Here is a 19,549-nt window from a genome sequence, read left to right as displayed (position 1 = left end):
ACACGTGGTACGGTCCAGAACACATGGTGATGGTACGGTCCAGAATACGTGGTGATGGTACGGTCCAGAACACGCGGTGATGGTACGGTCCAGAACACGTGGCGATGGTACGGTCCTGAACACGCGGTGATGGTACGGTCCAGAACACGCGGTGATGGTAGTGATGGTACGGTACAGAACACGTGGTGATGGTACGGCTCAGAACACGTGGTGATGGTACGGTCCAGAACACGTGGTGATGGTACGGTCCAGAACACGGGGTGATGGTACGGTCCAGAACACGCGGTGATGGTACGGTCCACAACACGTGGTACGGTCCAGAACACATGGTGATGGTACGGTCCAGAACACATGGTACGGTCCAGAATACGTGGTGATGGTACGGTCCAGAACACGCGGTACGGTCCAGAACACGTGGTGATGGTACGGTCCAGAACACGTGGTGATGGTACGGTCCAGAACACGTGCTGATGGTACGGTCCAGAACACGTGTTGATGGTACGGTCCAGAACACGTGGTGATGGTAGTGATGGTACGGTCCAGAACACGTGTTGATGGTACGGTCCAGAACACGTGGTGATGGTACGGTCCAGAACACGTGGTGATGGTACGGTCCAGAACACGTGGTGATGGTACGGTCCAGAACACGTGGTGATGGTAGTGATGGTACGGTCCAGAACACGTGTTGATGGTACGGTCCAGAACACACGGTGGTGGTACGGTCCAGAACACGCGGTGATGGTACGGTCCTGAACACGCGGTGATGGTACGGTCCTGAACACGTGGTGATGGTACGGTCCAGAACACGTGGTGATGGTACGGTCCAGAACACGTGGTGATGGTACGGTCCAGAACACGTGGTGATGGTAGTGATGGTACGGTCCAGAACACGTGGTGATGGTACGGTCCAGAACACGGGGTGATGGTACGGTCCAGAACACGTGGTGATGGTACGGTCCAGAACACGTGGTGATGGTAGTGATGGTACGGTCCAGAACACGTGGTGATGGTAGTGATGGTACGGTACAGAACACGTGGTGATGGTACGGTTCAGAACACGTGGTGATGGTAGTGATGGTACGGTCCAGAACACGTGGTGATGGTACGGTTCAGAACACGTGGTGATGGTACGGTCCAGAACACGTGGTGATGGTATGGTCCAGAACACGGGGTGATGGTACGGTCCAGAACACGTGGTGATGGTACGGTCCAGAACACGTGGTACGGTCCAGAACACATGGTGATGGTATGGTCCAGAACACGTGGTACGGTCCAGAATACGTGGTGATGGTACGGTCCAGAACACGCGGTACGGTCCAGAACACGTGGTGATGGTACGGTCCAGAACACGTGGTGATGGTATGGTCCAGAACACGTGGTACGGTCCAGAATACGTGGTGATGGTACGGTCCAGAACACGCGGTACGGTCCAGAACACGTGGTGATGGTACGGTCCAGAACACGTGGTGATGGTACGGTCCAGAACACGTGGTGATGGTACGGTCCAGAACACGTGGTGATGGTACGGTCCAGAACACGTGGTACGGTCCAGAACACGTCGTGATGGTACGGTCCAGAACACGTCGTGATGGTACGGTCCAGAACACGTGGTGATGGTACGGTCCAGAACACGTGGTACGGTCCAGAACACGTCGTGATGGTACGGTCCAGAACACGTCGTGATGGTACGGTCCAGAACACGTGGTGATGGTACGGTCCAGAACACGTGGTGATGGTAGTGATGGTACGGTCCAGAACACGTGGTGATGGTAGTGATGGTACGGTCCAGAACACTAGGTGATGGTACGGTCCAGAACACGCGGTGGTGGTACGGTCCAGAACAAGCGGTGATGGTACGGTCCTGAACACGCGGTGATGGTACGGTCCTGAACACGCGGTGATGGTACGGTCCTGAACACGTGGTGATGGTACGGTCCAGAACACGTGGTGATGGTACGGTCCAGAACACGTGTTGATGGTACGGTCCAGAACACGTGGTGATGGTAGTGATGGTACGGTACAGAACACGTGGTGATGGTACGGTTCAGAACACGTGGTGATGGTACGGTCCAGAACACGTGGTGATGGTACGGTCCAGAACACGGGGTGATGGTACGGTCCAGAACACGTGGTGATGGTACGGTCCAGAACACGTGGTACGGTCCAGAACACATGGTGATGGTACGGTCCAGAATACGTGGTGATGGTACGGTCCAGAACACGCGGTGATGGTACGGTCCAGAACACGTGGCGATGGTACGGTCCTGAACACGCGGTGATGGTACGGTCCAGAACACGCGGTGATGGTACGGTCCTGAACACGTGGTGATGGTATGGTCCAGAACACGTGGTGATGGTACGGTCCAGAACACGTGGTGATGGTACGGTCCAGAACACGTGGTACGGTCCAGAACACGTGGTGATGGTACGGTCCAGAACACGTGGTGATGGTAGTGATGGTACGGTCCAGAACACGTGGTGATGGTAGTGATGGTACGGTCCAGAACACTAGGTGATGGTACGGTCCAGAACACGCGGTGGTGGTACGGTCCAGAACACGCGGTGATGGTACGGTCCTGAACACGCGGTGATTGTACGGTCCTGAACACGTGGTGATGGTACGGTCCAGAACACGTGGTGATGGTACGGTCCTGAACACGCGGTGATGGTACGGTCCTGAACACGCGGTGATGGTACGGTCCAGAACACGTGGTGATGGTACGGTCCTGAACACGTGGTGATGGTACGGTCCAGAACACGTGGTGATGGTACGGTCCAGAACACGTGTTGATGGTACGGTCCAGAACACGTGGTGATGGTAGTGATGGTACGGTACAGAACACGTGGTGATGGTACGGTTCAGAACACGTGGTGATGGTACGGTCCAGAACACGTGGTGATGGTACGGTCCAGAACACGGGGTGATGGTACGGTCCAGAACACGCGGTGATGGTACGGTCCAGAATACGTGGTGATGGTACGGTCCAGAACACGCGGTACGGTCCAGAACACGTGGTGATGGTACGGTCCAGAACACGTGTTGATGGTACGGTCCAGAACACGTGGTGATGGTAGTGATGGTACGGTACAGAACACGTGGTGATGGTACGGTCCAGAACACGTGGTGATGGTACGGTCCAGAACACGGGGTGATGGTACGGTCCAGAACACGTGGTGATGGTACGGTCCAGAACACGTGGTACGGTCCAGAACACATGGTGATGGTACGGTCCAGAATACGTGGTGATGGTACGGTCCAGAACACGCGGTGATGGTACGGTCCAGAACACGTGGCGATGGTACGGTCCTGAACACGCGGTGATGGTACGGTCCAGAACACGCGGTGATGGTACGGTCCTGAACACGTGGTGATGGTATGGTCCAGAACACGTGGTGATGGTACGGTCCAGAACACGTGGTGATGGTACGGTCCAGAACACGTGGTACGGTCCAGAACACGTGGTGATGGTACGGTCCAGAACACGTGGTGATGGTAGTGATGGTACGGTCCAGAACACGTGGTGATGGTAGTGATGGTACGGTCCAGAACACTAGGTGATGGTACGGTCCAGAACACGCGGTGGTGGTACGGTCCAGAACACGCGGTGATGGTACGGTCCTGAACACGCGGTGATTGTACGGTCCTGAACACGTGGTGATGGTACGGTCCAGAACACGTGGTGATGGTACGGTCCTGAACACGCGGTGATGGTACGGTCCTGAACACGCGGTGATGGTACGGTCCAGAACACGTGGTGATGGTACGGTCCTGAACACGTGGTGATGGTACGGTCCAGAACACGTGGTGATGGTACGGTCCAGAACACGTGTTGATGGTACGGTCCAGAACACGTGGTGATGGTAGTGATGGTACGGTACAGAACACGTGGTGATGGTACGGTTCAGAACACGTGGTGATGGTACGGTCCAGAACACGTGGTGATGGTACGGTCCAGAACACGGGGTGATGGTACGGTCCAGAACACGCGGTGATGGTACGGTCCAGAATACGTGGTGATGGTACGGTCCAGAACACGCGGTACGGTCCAGAACACGTGGTGATGGTACGGTCCAGAACACGTGGTGATGGTACGGTCCAGAACACGTGTTGATGGTACGGTCCAGAACACGTGGTTATGGTAGTGATGGTACGGTCCAGAACACGTGTTGATGGTACGGTCCAGAACACGTGGTGATGGTACGGTCCAGAACACGTGGTACGGTCCAGAACACGTGGTGATGGTACGGTCCTGAACACGTGGTGATGGTACGGTCCAGAACACGTGGTGATGGTACGGTCCAGAACACGTGTTGATGGTACGGTCCAGAACACGTGGTGATGGTAGTGATGGTACGGTCAGGAACACGTGGTGATGGTACGGTCCAGAACATGGGGTGATGGTACGGTCCAGAACACGTGGTGATGGTACGGTCCAGAACACGTGGAAAGGTCCAGAACACGTGGTGATGGTACGGTCCTGAACACGTGGTGATGGTACGGTCCAGAACACGTGGTGATGGTACGGTCCAGAACACGTGGTGATGGTACGGTCCAGAACACGTGGTGATGGTACGGTCCAGAACACGTGGTGATGGTAGTGATGGTACGGTCCAGAACACGTGTTGATGGTACGGTCCAGAACACACGGTGGTGGTACGGTCCAGAACACGCGGTGATGGTACGGTCCTGAACACGCGGTGATGGTACGGTCCTGAACACGTGGTGATGGTACGGTCCAGAACACGTGGTGATGGTACGGTCCAGAACACGTGGTGATGATACGGTCCAGAACACGTGGTGATGGTAGTGATGGTACGGTCCAGAACACGTGGTGATGGTACGGTCCAGAACACGGGGTGATGGTACGGTCCAGAACACGTGGTGATGGTACGGTCCAGAATACGTGGTACGTTCCAGAACACATGGTGATGGTACGGTCCAGAATACGTGGTGATGGTACGGTCCAGAACACGCGGTGATGGTACGGTCCAGAACACGTGGTGATGGTACGGTCCTGAACACGCGGTGATGGTACGGTCCAGAACACGCGGTGATGGTACGGTCCTGAACACGTGGTGATGGTACGGTCCAGAACACGCGGTGATGGTACGGTCCTGAACACGTGGTGATGGTATGGTCCAGAACACGTGGTGATGGTACGGTCCAGAACACGTGGTGATGGTAGTGATGGTACGGTCCAGAACACGTGTTGATGGTACGGTCCAGAACACGTGGTGATGGTACGGTCCAGAACACGTGGTACGGTCCAGAACACGTGGTGATGGTACGGTCCAGAACACGTGGTGATGGTACGGTCCAGAACACGTGTTGATGGTACGGTCCAGAACACGTGGTGATGGTAGTGATGGTACGGTCAGGAACACGTGGTGATGGTACGGTCCAGAACATGGGGTGATGGTACAGTCCAGAACACGTGGTGATGGTACGGTCCAGAACACGTGGTACGGTCCAGAACACGTGGTGATGGTACGGTCCTGAACACGTGGTGATGGTACGGTCCAGAACACGTGGTGATGGTACGGTCCAGAACACGTGGTGATGGTACGGTCCAGAACACGTGGTGATGGTATGGTCCAGAACACGTGGTGATGGTAGTGATGGTACGGTCCAGAACACGTGTTGATGGTACGGTCCAGAACACGCGGTGGTGTTACGGTCCAGAACACGCGGTGATGGTACGGTCCTGAACACGCGGTGATGGTACGGTCCAGAACACACGGTGATGGTACGGTCCTGAACACGTGGTGATGGTACGGTCCTGAACACGTGGTGATGGTACGGTCCAGAACACGTGGTGATGGTACGGTCCAGAACACGTGGTGATGGTACGGTCCAGAACACGTGGTGATGGTATTGATGGTACGGTCCAGAACACGTGGTGATGGTACGGTCCAGAACACGGGGTGATGGTACGGTCCAGAACACGTGGTGATGGTACGGTCCAGAACACGTGGTGATGGTACGGTCCAGAACACATGGTGATGGTACGGTTCAGAATACGTGGTGATGGTACGGTCCAGAACACGCGGTGATGGTACGGTCCAGAACACGTGGTGATGGTACGGTCCTGAACACGCGGTGATGGTACGGTCCAGAACACGCGGTGATGGTACGGTCCAGAACACGCGGTGATGGTACGGTCCAGAACACGTGGTGATGGTAGTGATGGTACGGTCCTGAACACGTGGTGATGGTACGGTCCAGAACACGTGGTGATGGTACGGTCCAGAACACGTGGTGATGGTACGGTCCAGAACACGTGTTGATGGTACGGTCCAGAACACGTGGTGATGGTAGTGATGGTACGGTACAGAACACGTGGTGATGGTACGGTTCAGAACACGTGGTGATGGTACGGTCCAGAACACGTGGTGATGGTATGGTCCAGAACACGGGGTGATGGTACGGTCCAGAACACGCGGTGATGGTACGGTCCAGAACACGTGGTACGGTCCAGAACACATGGTGATGGTACGGTCCAGAACACGTGGTACGGTCCAGAATACGTGGTGATGGTACGGTCCAGAACACGCGGTGGTGGTACGGTCCAGAACACGCGGTGATGGTACGGTCCTGAACACGCGGTGATTGTACGGTCCTGAACACGTGGTGATGGTACGGTCCAGAACACGTGGTGATGGTACGGTCCTGAACACGCGGTGATGGTACGGTCCTGAACACGCGGTGATGGTACGGTCCAGAACACGTGGTGATGGTACGGTCCTGAACACGTGGTGATGGTACGGTCCAGAACACGTGGTGATGGTACGGTCCAGAACACGTGTTGATGGTACGGTCCAGAACACGTGGTGATGGTAGTGATGGTACGGTACAGAACACGTGGTGATGGTACGGTTCAGAACACGTGGTGATGGTACGGTCCAGAACACGTGGTGATGGTACGGTCCAGAACACGGGGTGATGGTACGGTCCAGAACACGCGGTGATGGTACGGTCCAGAATACGTGGTGATGGTACGGTCCAGAACACGCGGTACGGTCCAGAACACGTGGTGATGGTACGGTCCAGAACACGTGGTGATGGTACGGTCCAGAACACGTGGTGATGGTACGGTCCAGAACACGTGTTGATGGTACGGTCCAGAACACGTGGTTATGGTAGTGATGGTACGGTCCAGAACACGTGTTGATGGTACGGTCCAGAACACGTGGTGATGGTACGGTCCAGAACACGTGGTACGGTCCAGAACACGTGGTGATGGTACGGTCCTGAACACGTGGTGATGGTACGGTCCAGAACACGTGGTGATGGTACGGTCCAGAACACGTGTTGATGGTACGGTCCAGAACACGTGGTGATGGTAGTGATGGTACGGTCAGGAACACGTGGTGATGGTACGGTCCAGAACATGGGGTGATGGTACGGTCCAGAACACGTGGTGATGGTACGGTCCAGAACACGTGGAAAGGTCCAGAACACGTGGTGATGGTACGGTCCTGAACACGTGGTGATGGTACGGTCCAGAACACGTGGTGATGGTACGGTCCAGAACACGTGGTGATGGTACGGTCCAGAACACGTGGTGATGGTAGTGATGGTACGGTCCAGAACACGTGTTGATGGTACGGTCCAGAACACACGGTGGTGGTACGGTCCAGAACACGCGGTGATGGTACGGTCCTGAACACGCGGTGATGGTACGGTCCTGAACACGTGGTGATGGTACGGTCCAGAACACGTGGTGATGGTACGGTCCAGAACACGTGGTGATGGTACGGTCCAGAACACGTGGTGATGGTAGTGATGGTACGGTCCAGAACACGTGGTGATGGTACGGTCCAGAACACGGGGTGATGGTACGGTCCAGAACACGTGGTGATGGTACGGTCCAGAATACGTGGTACGGTCCAGAACACATGGTGATGGTACGGTCCAGAATACGTGGTGATGGTACGGTCCAGAACACGCGGTGATGGTACGGTCCAGAACACGTGGTGATGGTACGGTCCTGAACACGCGGTGATGGTACGGTCCAGAACACGCGGTGATGGTACGGTCCTGAACACGTGGTGATGGTACGGTCCAGAACACGCGGTGATGGTACGGTCCTGAACACGTGGTGATGGTATGGTCCAGAACACGTGGTGATGGTACGGTCCAGAACACGTGGTGATGGTAGTGATGGTACGGTCCAGAACACGTGTTGATGGTACGGTCCAGAACACGTGGTGATGGTACGGTCCAGAACACGTGGTACGGTCCAGAACACGTGGTGATGGTACGGTCCTGAACACGTGGTGATGGTACGGTCCAGAACACGTGGTGATGGTACGGTCCAGAACACGTGGTGATGGTACGGTCCAGAACACGTGTTGATGGTACGGTCCAGAACACGTGGTGATGGTAGTGATGGTACGGTCAGGAACACGTGGTGATGGTACGGTCCAGAACATGGGGTGATGGTACAGTCCAGAACACGTGGTGATGGTACGGTCCAGAACACGTGGTACGGTCCAGAACACGTGGTGATGGTACGGTCCTGAACACGTGGTGATGGTACGGTCCAGAACACGTGGTGATGGTACGGTCCAGAACACGTGTTGATGGTACGGTCCAGAACACGCGGTGGTGTTACGGTCCAGAACACGCGGTGATGGTACGGTCCTGAACACGCGGTGATGGTACGGTCCAGAACACACGGTGATGGTACGGTCCTGAACACGTGGTGATGGTACGGTCCAGAACACGTGGTGATGGTACGGTCCAGAACACGTGGTGATGGTACGGTCCAGAACACGTGGTGATGGTATTGATGGTACGGTCCAGAACACGTGGTGATGGTACGGTCCAGAACACGGGGTGATGGTACGGTCCAGAACACGTGGTGATGGTACGGTCCAGAACACGTGGTACGGTCCAGAACACATGGTGATGGTACGGTTCAGAATACGTGGTGATGGTACGGTCCAGAACACGCGGTGATGGTACGGTCCAGAACACGTGGTGATGGTACGGTCCTGAACACGCGGTGATGGTACGGTCCAGAACACGCGGTGATGGTACGGTCCTGAACACGTGGTGATGGTACGGTCCAGAACACGCGGTGATGGTACGGTCCTGAACACATGGTGATGGTATGGTCCAGAACACGTGGTGATGGTACGGTCCAGAACACGTGGTGATGGTACGGTCCAGAACACGTGGTACGGTCCAGAACACGTGGTGATGGTAGTGATGGTACGGTCCAGAACACGTGGTGATGGTAGTGATGGTACGGTCCAGAACACGTGGTGATGGTAGTGATGGTACGGTCCAGAACACTAGGTGATGGTACGGTCCAGAACACGCGGTGATGGTACGGTCCTGAACACGCGGTGATTGTACGGTCCAGAACACGTGGTGATGGTAGTGATGGTACGGTCCTGAACACGTGGTGATGGTACGGTCCAGAATACGTGGTGATGGTACGGTCCAGAACACGTGGTGATGGTACGGTCCAGAACACGTGTTGATGGTACGGTCCAGAACACGTGGTGATGGTAGTGATGGTACGGTACAGAACACGTGGTGATGGTACGGTTCAGAACACGTGGTGATGGTACGGTCCAGAACACGTGGTGATGGTATGGTCCAGAACACGGGGTGATGGTACGGTCCAGAACACGCGGTGATGGTACGGTCCAGAACACGTGGTACGGTCCAGAACACATGGTGATGGTACGGTCCAGAACACGTGGTACGGTCCAGAATACGTGGTGATGGTACGGTCCAGAACACGCGGTACGGTCCAGAACACGTGGTGATGGTACGGTCCAGAACACGTGGTGATGGTACGGTCCAGAACACGTGGTGATGGTACGGTCCAGAACACGGGGTGATGGTACAGTCCAGAACACGTGGTGATGGTACGGTCCAGAACATGTGGTACGGTCCAGAACACGTCGTGATGGTACGGTCCAGAACACGTCGTGATGGTACGGTCCAGAACACGTGGTGATGGTACGGTCCAGAACACGTGGTGATGGTAGTGATGGTACGGTCCAGAACACGTGGTGATGGTAGTGATGGTACGGTCCAGAACACTAGGTGATGGTACGGTCCAGAACACGCGGTGGTGGTACGGTCCAGAACAAGCGGTGATGGTACGGTCCTGAACACGCGGTGATGGTACGGTCCTGAACACGCGGTGATGGTACGGTCCTGAACACGTGGTGATGGTACGGTCCAGAACACGTGGTGATGGTACGGTCCAGAACACGTGTTGATGGTACGGTCCAGAACACGTGGTGATGGTAGTGATGGTACGGTACAGAACACGTGGTGATGGTACGGTTCAGAACACGTGGTGATGGTACGGTCCAGAACACGTGGTGATGGTACGGTCCAGAACACGGGGTGATGGTACGGTCCAGAACACGTGGTGATGGTACGGTCCAGAACACGTGGTACGGTCCAGAACACGTGGTGATGGTACGGTCCTGAACACGTGGTGATGGTACGGTCCAGAACACGTGGTGATGGTACGGTCCTGAACACGCGGTGATGGTACGGTCCAGAACACGCGGTGATGGTACGGTCCTGAACACGTGGTGATGGTACGGTCCAGAACACGCGGTGATGGTACGGTCCTGAACACGTGGTGATGGTATGGTCCAGAACACGTGGTGATGGTACGGTCCAGAACACGTGGTGATGGTAGTGATGGTACGGCCCAGAACACGTGTTGATGGTACGGTCCAGAACACGTGGTGATGGTACGGTCCAGAACACGTGGTACGGTCCAGAACACGTGGTGATGGTACGGTCCTGAACACGTGGTGATGGTACGGTCCAGAACACGTGGTGATGGTACGGTCCAGAACACGTGGTGATGGTACGGTCCAGAACACGTGTTGATGGTACGGTCCAGAACACGTGGTGATGGTAGTGATGGTACGGTCAGGAACACGTGGTGATGGTACGGTCCAGAACATGGGGTGATGGTACAGTCCAGAACACGTTGTGATGGTACGGTCCAGAACACGTGGTACGGTCCAGAACACGTGGTGATGGTACGGTCCTGAACACGTGGTGATGGTACGGTCCAGAACACGTGGTGATGGTACGGTCCAGAACACGTGGTGATGGTACGGTCCAGAACACGTGGTGATGGTACGGTCCAGAACACGTGGTGATGGTAGTGATGGTACGGTCCAGAACACGTGTTGATGGTACGGTCCAGAACACGCGGTGGTGTTACGGTCCAGAACACGCGGTGATGGTACGGTCCTGAACACGCGGTGATGGTACGGTCCAGAACACACGGTGATGGTACGGTCCTGAACACGTGGTGATGGTACGGTCCAGAACACGTGGTGATGGTACGGTCCAGAACACGTGGTGATGGTACGGTCCAGAACACGTGGTGATGGTATTGATGGTACGGTCCAGAACACGTGGTGATGGTACGGTCCAGAACACGGGGTGATGGTACGGTCCAGAACACGTGGTGATGGTACGGTCCAGAACACGTGGTACGGTCCAGAACACATGGTGATGGTACGGTTCAGAATACGTGGTGATGGTACGGTCCAGAACACGCGGTGATGGTACGGTCCAGAACACGTGGTGATGGTACGGTCCTGAACACGCGGTGATGGTACGGTCCAGAACACGCGGTGATGGTACGGTCCTGAACACGTGGTGATGGTACGGTCCAGAACACGCGGTGATGGTACGGTCCTGAACACATGGTGATGGTATGGTCCAGAACACGTGGTGATGGTACGGTCCAGAACACGTGGTGATGGTACGGTCCAGAACACGTGGTACGGTCCAGAACACGTGGTGATGGTAGTGATGGTACGGTCCAGAACACGTGGTGATGGTAGTGATGGTACGGTCCAGAACACGTGGTGATGGTAGTGATGGTACGGTCCAGAACACTAGGTGATGGTACGGTCCAGAACACGCGGTGATGGTACGGTCCTGAACACGCGGTGATTGTACGGTCCAGAACACGTGGTGATGGTAGTGATGGTACGGTCCTGAACACGTGGTGATGGTACGGTCCAGAATACGTGGTGATGGTACGGTCCAGAACACGTGGTGATGGTACGGTCCAGAACACGTGTTGATGGTACGGTCCAGAACACGTGGTGATGGTAGTGATGGTACGGTACAGAACACGTGGTGATGGTACGGTTCAGAACACGTGGTGATGGTACGGTCCAGAACACGTGGTGATGGTATGGTCCAGAACACGGGGTGATGGTACGGTCCAGAACACGCGGTGATGGTACGGTCCAGAACACGTGGTACGGTCCAGAACACATGGTGATGGTACGGTCCAGAACACGTGGTACGGTCCAGAATACGTGGTGATGGTACGGTCCAGAACACGCGGTACGGTCCAGAACACGTGGTGATGGTACGGTCCAGAACACGTGGTGATGGTACGGTCCAGAACACGTGGTGATGGTACGGTCCAGAACACGGGGTGATGGTACAGTCCAGAACACGTGGTGATGGTACGGTCCAGAACATGTGGTACGGTCCAGAACACGTCGTGATGGTACGGTCCAGAACACGTCGTGATGGTACGGTCCAGAACACGTGGTGATGGTACGGTCCAGAACACGTGGTGATGGTAGTGATGGTACGGTCCAGAACACGTGGTGATGGTAGTGATGGTACGGTCCAGAACACTAGGTGATGGTACGGTCCAGAACACGCGGTGGTGGTACGGTCCAGAACAAGCGGTGATGGTACGGTCCTGAACACGCGGTGATGGTACGGTCCTGAACACGCGGTGATGGTACGGTCCTGAACACGTGGTGATGGTACGGTCCAGAACACGTGGTGATGGTACGGTCCAGAACACGTGTTGATGGTACGGTCCAGAACACGTGGTGATGGTAGTGATGGTACGGTACAGAACACGTGGTGATGGTACGGTTCAGAACACGTGGTGATGGTACGGTCCAGAACACGTGGTGATGGTACGGTCCAGAACACGGGGTGATGGTACGGTCCAGAACACGTGGTGATGGTACGGTCCAGAACACGTGGTACGGTCCAGAACACATGGTGATGGTACGGTCCAGAATACGTGGTGATGGTACGGTCCAGAACACGCGGTGATGGTACGGTCCAGAACACGTGGCGATGGTACGGTCCTGAACACGCGGTGATGGTACGGTCCAGAACACGCGGTGATGGTAGTGATGGTACGGTACAGAACACGTGGTGATGGTACGGCTCAGAACACGTGGTGATGGTACGGTCCAGAACACGTGGTGATATTACGGTCCAGAACACGGGGTGATGGTACGGTCCAGAACACGCGGTGATGGTACGGTCCACAACACGTGGTACGGTCCAGAACACATGGTGATGGTACGGTCCAGAACACATGGTACGGTCCAGAATACGTGGTGATGGTACGGTCCAGAACACGCGGTACGGTCCAGAACACGTGGTGATGGTACGGTCCAGAACACGTGGTGATGGTACAGTCCAGAACACGTGCTGATGGTACGGTCCAGAACACGTGTTGATGGTACGGTCCAGAACACGTGGTGATGGTAGTGATGGTACGGTCCAGAACACGTGTTGATGGTACGGTCCAGAACACGGGGTGATGGTACGGTCCAGAACACGCGGTGATGGTACGGTCCAGAACACGCGGTGATGGTACGGTCCAGAACACGCGGTGATGGTACGGTCCAGAACACGCGGTGATGGTACGGTCCAGAACACGTGGTACGGTCCAGAACACGTGGTGATGGTACGGTCCTGAACACGTGGTGATGGTACGGTCCAGAACACGTGGTGATGGTACGGTCCAGAACACGTGGTGATGGTACGGTCCAGAACACGTGGTACGGTCCAGAACATGTGGTGATGGTACGGTCCAGAACATGTGGTGATGGTAGTGATGGTACGGTCCAGAACACTAGGTGATGGTACGGTCCAGAACACGCGGTGGTGGTACGGTCCAGAACACGCGGTGATGGTACGGTCCTGAACACGCGGTGATTGTACGGTCCTGAACACGTGGTGATGGTACGGTCCAGAACACGTGGTGATGGTACGGTCCTGAACACGCGGTGATATTACGGTCCTGAACACGCGGTGATGGTACGGTCCAGAACACGTGGTGATGGTACGGTCCTGAACACGTGGTGATGGTACGGTCCAGAACACGTGGTGATGGTACGGTCCAGAACACGTGGTGATGGTACGGTCCAGAACACGTGTTGATGGTACGGTCCAGAACACGTGGTGATGGTAGTGATGGTACGGTACAGAACACGTGGTGATGGTACGGTTCAGAACACGTGGTGATGGTACGGTCCAGAACACGTGGTGATGGTACGGTCCAGAACACGGGGTGATGGTACGGTCCAGAACACGCGGTGATGGTACGGTCCACAACACGTGGTACGGTCCAGAACACATGGTGATGGTACGGTCCAGAACACATGGTACGGTCCAGAATACGTGGTGATGGTACGGTCCAGAACACGCGGTACGGTCCAGAACACGTGGTGATGGTACGGTCCAGAACACGTGGTGATGGTACGGTCCAGAACACGTGGTGATGGTACGGTCCAGAACACGTGTTGATGGTACGGTCCAGAACACGTGGTGATGGTAGTGATGGTACGGTCCAGAACACGTGTTGATGGTATGGTCCAGAACACGGGGTGATGGTACGGTCCAGAACACGCGGTGATGGTACGGTCCAGAACACGCGGTGATGGTACGGTCCAGAACACGTGGTGATGGTACGGTCCAGAACACGTGGTACGGTCCAGAACACGTGGTGATGGTACGGTCCTGAACACGTGGTGATGGTACGGTCCAGAACACGTGGTGATGGTACGGTCCAGAACACGTGGTGATGGTACGGTCCAGAACACGTGTTGATGGTACGGTCCAGAACACGTGGTGATGGTAGTGATGGTACGGTCCAGAACACGTGGTGATGGTACGGTCCAGAACATGGGGTGATGGTACGGTCCAGAACACGTGGTGATGGTACGGTCCAGAACACGTGGTACGGTCCAGAACACGTGGTGATGGTACGGTCCTGAACACGTGGTGATGGTACGGTCCAGAACACGTGGTGATGGTATGGTCCAGAACACGTGGTGATGGTACGGTCCAGAACACGTGGTGATGGTACGGTCCAGAACACGTGGTGATGGTAGTGATGGTACGGTCCAGAACACGTGTTGATGGTACGGTCCAGAACACGCGGTGGTGGTACGGTCCAGAACACGCGGTGATGGTACGGTCCTGAACACGCGGTGATGGTACGGTCCAGAACACGCGGTGATGGTACGGTCCTGAACACGTGGTGATGGTACGGTCCAGAACACGTGGTGATGGTACGGTCCTGAACACGCGGTGATGGTACGGTCCTGAACACGCGGTGATGGTACGGTCCAGAACACGTGGTGATGGTACGGTCCAGAACACGTGGTGATGGTACGGTCCAGAACACGTGTTGATGGTACGGTCCAGAACATGTGGTGATGGTACGGTCCAGAACACGTGGTGATGGTACGGTTCAGAACACGTGGTGATGGTACGGTCCAGAACACGTGGTGATGGTACGGTCCAGAACACGGGGTGATGGTACGGTCCAGAACACGTGGTGATGGTACGGTCCAGAACACGTGGTACGGTCCAAAACACATGGTGATGGTACGTCCAGAACACGTGGTGATGGTACGGTCCAGAACACGCGGTGATGGTACGGTCCAGAACACGTGGTGATGGTACGGTCCAGAACACACGGTGATGGTACGTTCCTGAACACGTGGTGATGGTACGGTCCTGAACACGTGGTGATGGTACGGTCCAGAACACGTGTTGATGGTACAGTCCAGAACACGTGGTGATGGTACGGTCCTGAACACGTGGTGATTGTACGGTCCAGAACACGTGGTGATGGTACGGTCCAGAACACGTGGTGATGGTACGGTCCAGAACACGTGGTACGGTCCAGAACACGTGGTGATGGTACGGTCCTGAACACGTGGTGATGGTACGGTCCAGAACACGTGGTGATGGTACGGTCCTGAACACGTGGTGATGGTACGGTCCAGAACACGTGGTACGGTCCAGAACTCGTGGTGATGGTACGGTACAGAACACGTGGTGATGGTACGGTCCTGAACACGTGGTGATGGTACGGTCCAGAACACGCTGTGATGGTACGGTCCAGAACACGCGGTGATGGTACGGTCCAGAACACGCGGTGATGGTACGGTCCTGAACACGTGGTGATGGTACGGTCCAGAACACGCGGTGATGGTACGGTCCTGAACACGCGGTGATGGTACGGTCCAGAACACGTGGTGATGGTACGGTCCAGAACACGTGGTGATGGTACGGTCCAGAACACGTGGTGATGGTACGGTCCAGAACACGTGTTGATGGTACGGTCCTGAACACGTGGTGATGGTACGGTCCAGAACACGGGGTGATGGTACGGTCCAGAACACGTGGTGATGGTACGGTCCAGAACACGTGGTACGGTCCAGAACACGTGGTGATGGTACGGTCCTGAACACGTGGTGATGGTACGGTCCAGAACACGTGGTGATGGTACGGTCCAGAACACGTGGTGATGGTACGGTCCAGAACACGCGGTGATGGTACGGTCCAGAACACGCGGTGATGGTACGGTCCTGAACACGCGGTGATGGTACGGTCCTGAACACGCGGTGATGGTACGGTCCAGAACACGTGGTGATGGTACGGTCCAGAACACGTGGTGATGGTACGGTCCAGAACACGTGGTGATGGTACGGTCCAGAACACGCGGTGATGGTACGGTCCAGAACACGTGGTACGGTCCAGAACACATGGTGATGATACGGTCCAGAACACGTGGTGATGGTACGGTCCAGAACACGCGGTGATGGTACGGTCCAGAACACACGGTGATGGTAGGGTCCAGAACACGTGGTCATGGTACGGTCCAGAACACGTGGTGATGGTACGGTCCAGAACACGTGGTACGGTCCAGAAAACGTGGTGATGGTACGGTCCAGAACACGTGGTGATGGTAGTGATGGTACGGTCCAGAACACATGGTGATGGTACGGTCCAGAACACGTGGTGATGGTACGGTCCAGAACACGTGGTGATGGTACGGTCCAGAACACGCGGTGATGGTACGGTCCTGAACACGCGGTGATGGTACGGTCCAGAACACGTGGTGATGGTACGGTCCAGAACACGTGGTGATGGTCGCCTCCTGGAGCCACACTCTCTCCAACAGTTGGAATGTCCTTGTGAATAATGGGCACTTTGACATGGGCTTATGATTGTTAATACTTTGATATATTTGAGATATTATTCCCCTTGAAAGTTCTGATTTATAAGCTTCAATGAAAAAACCTTGTCAGAGGGTTATAATGGCCATGACTTTGTTTAATGTCTTGGTTATGATTCGTCCAGGAGTGTTCCGTTGTAGAAAAAGATTCAGTTGTATCATCTGGACTCTGGAGTCCAGATGATACAACTGAACTGGTTATAATAACTCCTTATTTGTTAAAACCTATAAAAGTCCTGTTTCTCCAAGTCAAAGAATTCTTTCAACTCATCTATAGCTTTTCATGTGATTCTCTTTTACATCTGGTGAAAAACTTTTATGCCTTTTGTTGTCCAGACTTTAAACCTTAAATCTGTGCTGTAGATGTGAAACTTTAGACAACCAGTTTAAGTTTGTAACATCTGTGTTTAGTTTGTTTGTTCTGATCAGCTCCTTCCATGTTGTAAGAACAGATTTGACCCAGGGATTCTTCACTTCCTCCTCATGACTCAAGCGTCTGTCATCTGCAGTAAGACCTGTACAGGAACCCCCGGCACCACATTACTCTCAGTATAAGACCTGTACAGGAACCCCCGGCACCACATGACTCTCAGTATAAGACCTGTACTGGAACCCCCAGCACCACATGACTCTCAGTATGAGACCTGTACAGGAACCCCCGGCACCACATGACTCTCAGTATGAGACCTGTACAGGAACCCCCGGCACCACATGACTCTCAGTATAAGACCTGTACAGGAACCCCCGGCACCACACGACTCTCAGTATAAGACCTGTACAGGAACCTCAGGCACCACATGACTCTCAGTATAAGACCTGTACAGGAACCTCAGGCACCACATGACTCTCAGTATTAGACCTGTACAGGAACCTCCGGCACCACATGACTCTCAGTATAAGACCTGTACAGGAACCTCAGGCACCACATGACTCTCAGTATAAGACCTGTACAGGAGCCCCCGGCACCACATGACTCTCAGTATAAGACCTGTACAGGAACCCCCGGCACCACATGACTCTCAGTATGAGACCTGTACAGGAACCCCCGGCACCACATGACTCTCAGTATAAGACCTGTACAGGAACCTCAGGCACCACATGACTCTCAGTATAAGACCTGTACAGGAACCTCAGGCACCACATGACTCTCAGTATAAGACCTGTACAGGAACCTCCGGCACCACATGACTCTCAGTATAAGACCTGTACAGGAACCCCCGGCACCACATGACTCTCAGTATAAGACCTGTACAGGAACCCCCGGCACCACATGACTCTCAGTATAAGACCTGTACAGGAACCCCCGGCACCACATGACTCTCAGTATAAGACCTGTACAGGAACCCCCGGCACCACATGACTCTCAGTATAAGACCTGTACAGGAACCCCCGGCACCACATGACTCTCAGTATAAGACCTGTACAGGAACCCCCGGCACCACATGACTCTCAGTATAAGACCTGTACAGGAACCTCAGGCACCACATGACTCTCAGTATAAGACCTGTACAGGAACCTCAGGCACCACATGACTCTCAGTATAAGACCTGTACAGGAACCTCCGGCACCACATGACTCTCAGTATAAGACCTGTACAGGAACCTCAGGCACCACATGACTCTCAGTATGAGACCTGTACAGGAACCTCCGGCACCACATGACTCTCAGTATAAGACCTGTACAGGAACCCCCGGCACCACATGACTCTCAGTATAAGACCTGTACAGGAACCCCCGGCACCACATGACTCTCAGTATAAGACCTGTACAGGAACCTCAGGCACCACATGACTCTCAGTATAAGACCATTGAGCTTCATATTCTGGATCACACCAACAACGCTGGTAAACCCCGCCTCCTTTTTTTTTGATCATTGTAACATTTTGAACTGGATTCGAGGTTTCTTTCCTTGCCATATAAATCTTGAAATTGCTTTATTCCACTCAAACAGCCGGTTGGGGATGGAAATCCTGACAGTCTGGAACAGATAGAACATTCTGGATAGAAAACATATTTTTTTATAGTTCTATCCTTAGACTTAAACAGGGTAAGAGTCAATTTTTCAAGATCTTTTTTATAATACTGTACTAGAATACAGTTACTTTTTATTCATATTCTTCATATGTGTTTTCAGTACAGTACAGTATTTATGTACTTATTTCCCGACACCGTTTCTGTTTGTAAAAATGTGGTTCATTTCTTTCACAAAGCTACAAGGTCTTTTACAATAAA

At 54.4% G+C, this 19,549-nt stretch overlaps 1 protein-coding gene across 1 annotated transcript in view; it reads left to right on the top strand.

Annotated features, from left to right (window-relative positions):
- The window catches only part of LOC140356764 (acyl-coenzyme A thioesterase 11-like), a 59,976-nt gene that overhangs the window by 38,292 nt on the left and 2,135 nt on the right, over positions 1–19,549 (top strand). The window lies entirely within an intron of this gene.

Source organism: Eucyclogobius newberryi, unplaced genomic scaffold (assembly GCF_026437365.1).
Source record: "Eucyclogobius newberryi isolate DKJ021-1_F unplaced genomic scaffold, fEucNew1.0.hap1 SCAF_12, whole genome shotgun sequence".
Lineage (NCBI taxonomy): Eukaryota > Metazoa > Chordata > Actinopteri > Gobiiformes > Gobiidae > Eucyclogobius > Eucyclogobius newberryi.
The sequence above is the reverse complement of the archived record's forward strand: the minus strand, read 5'-3'. Positions and strand labels throughout refer to the sequence as shown.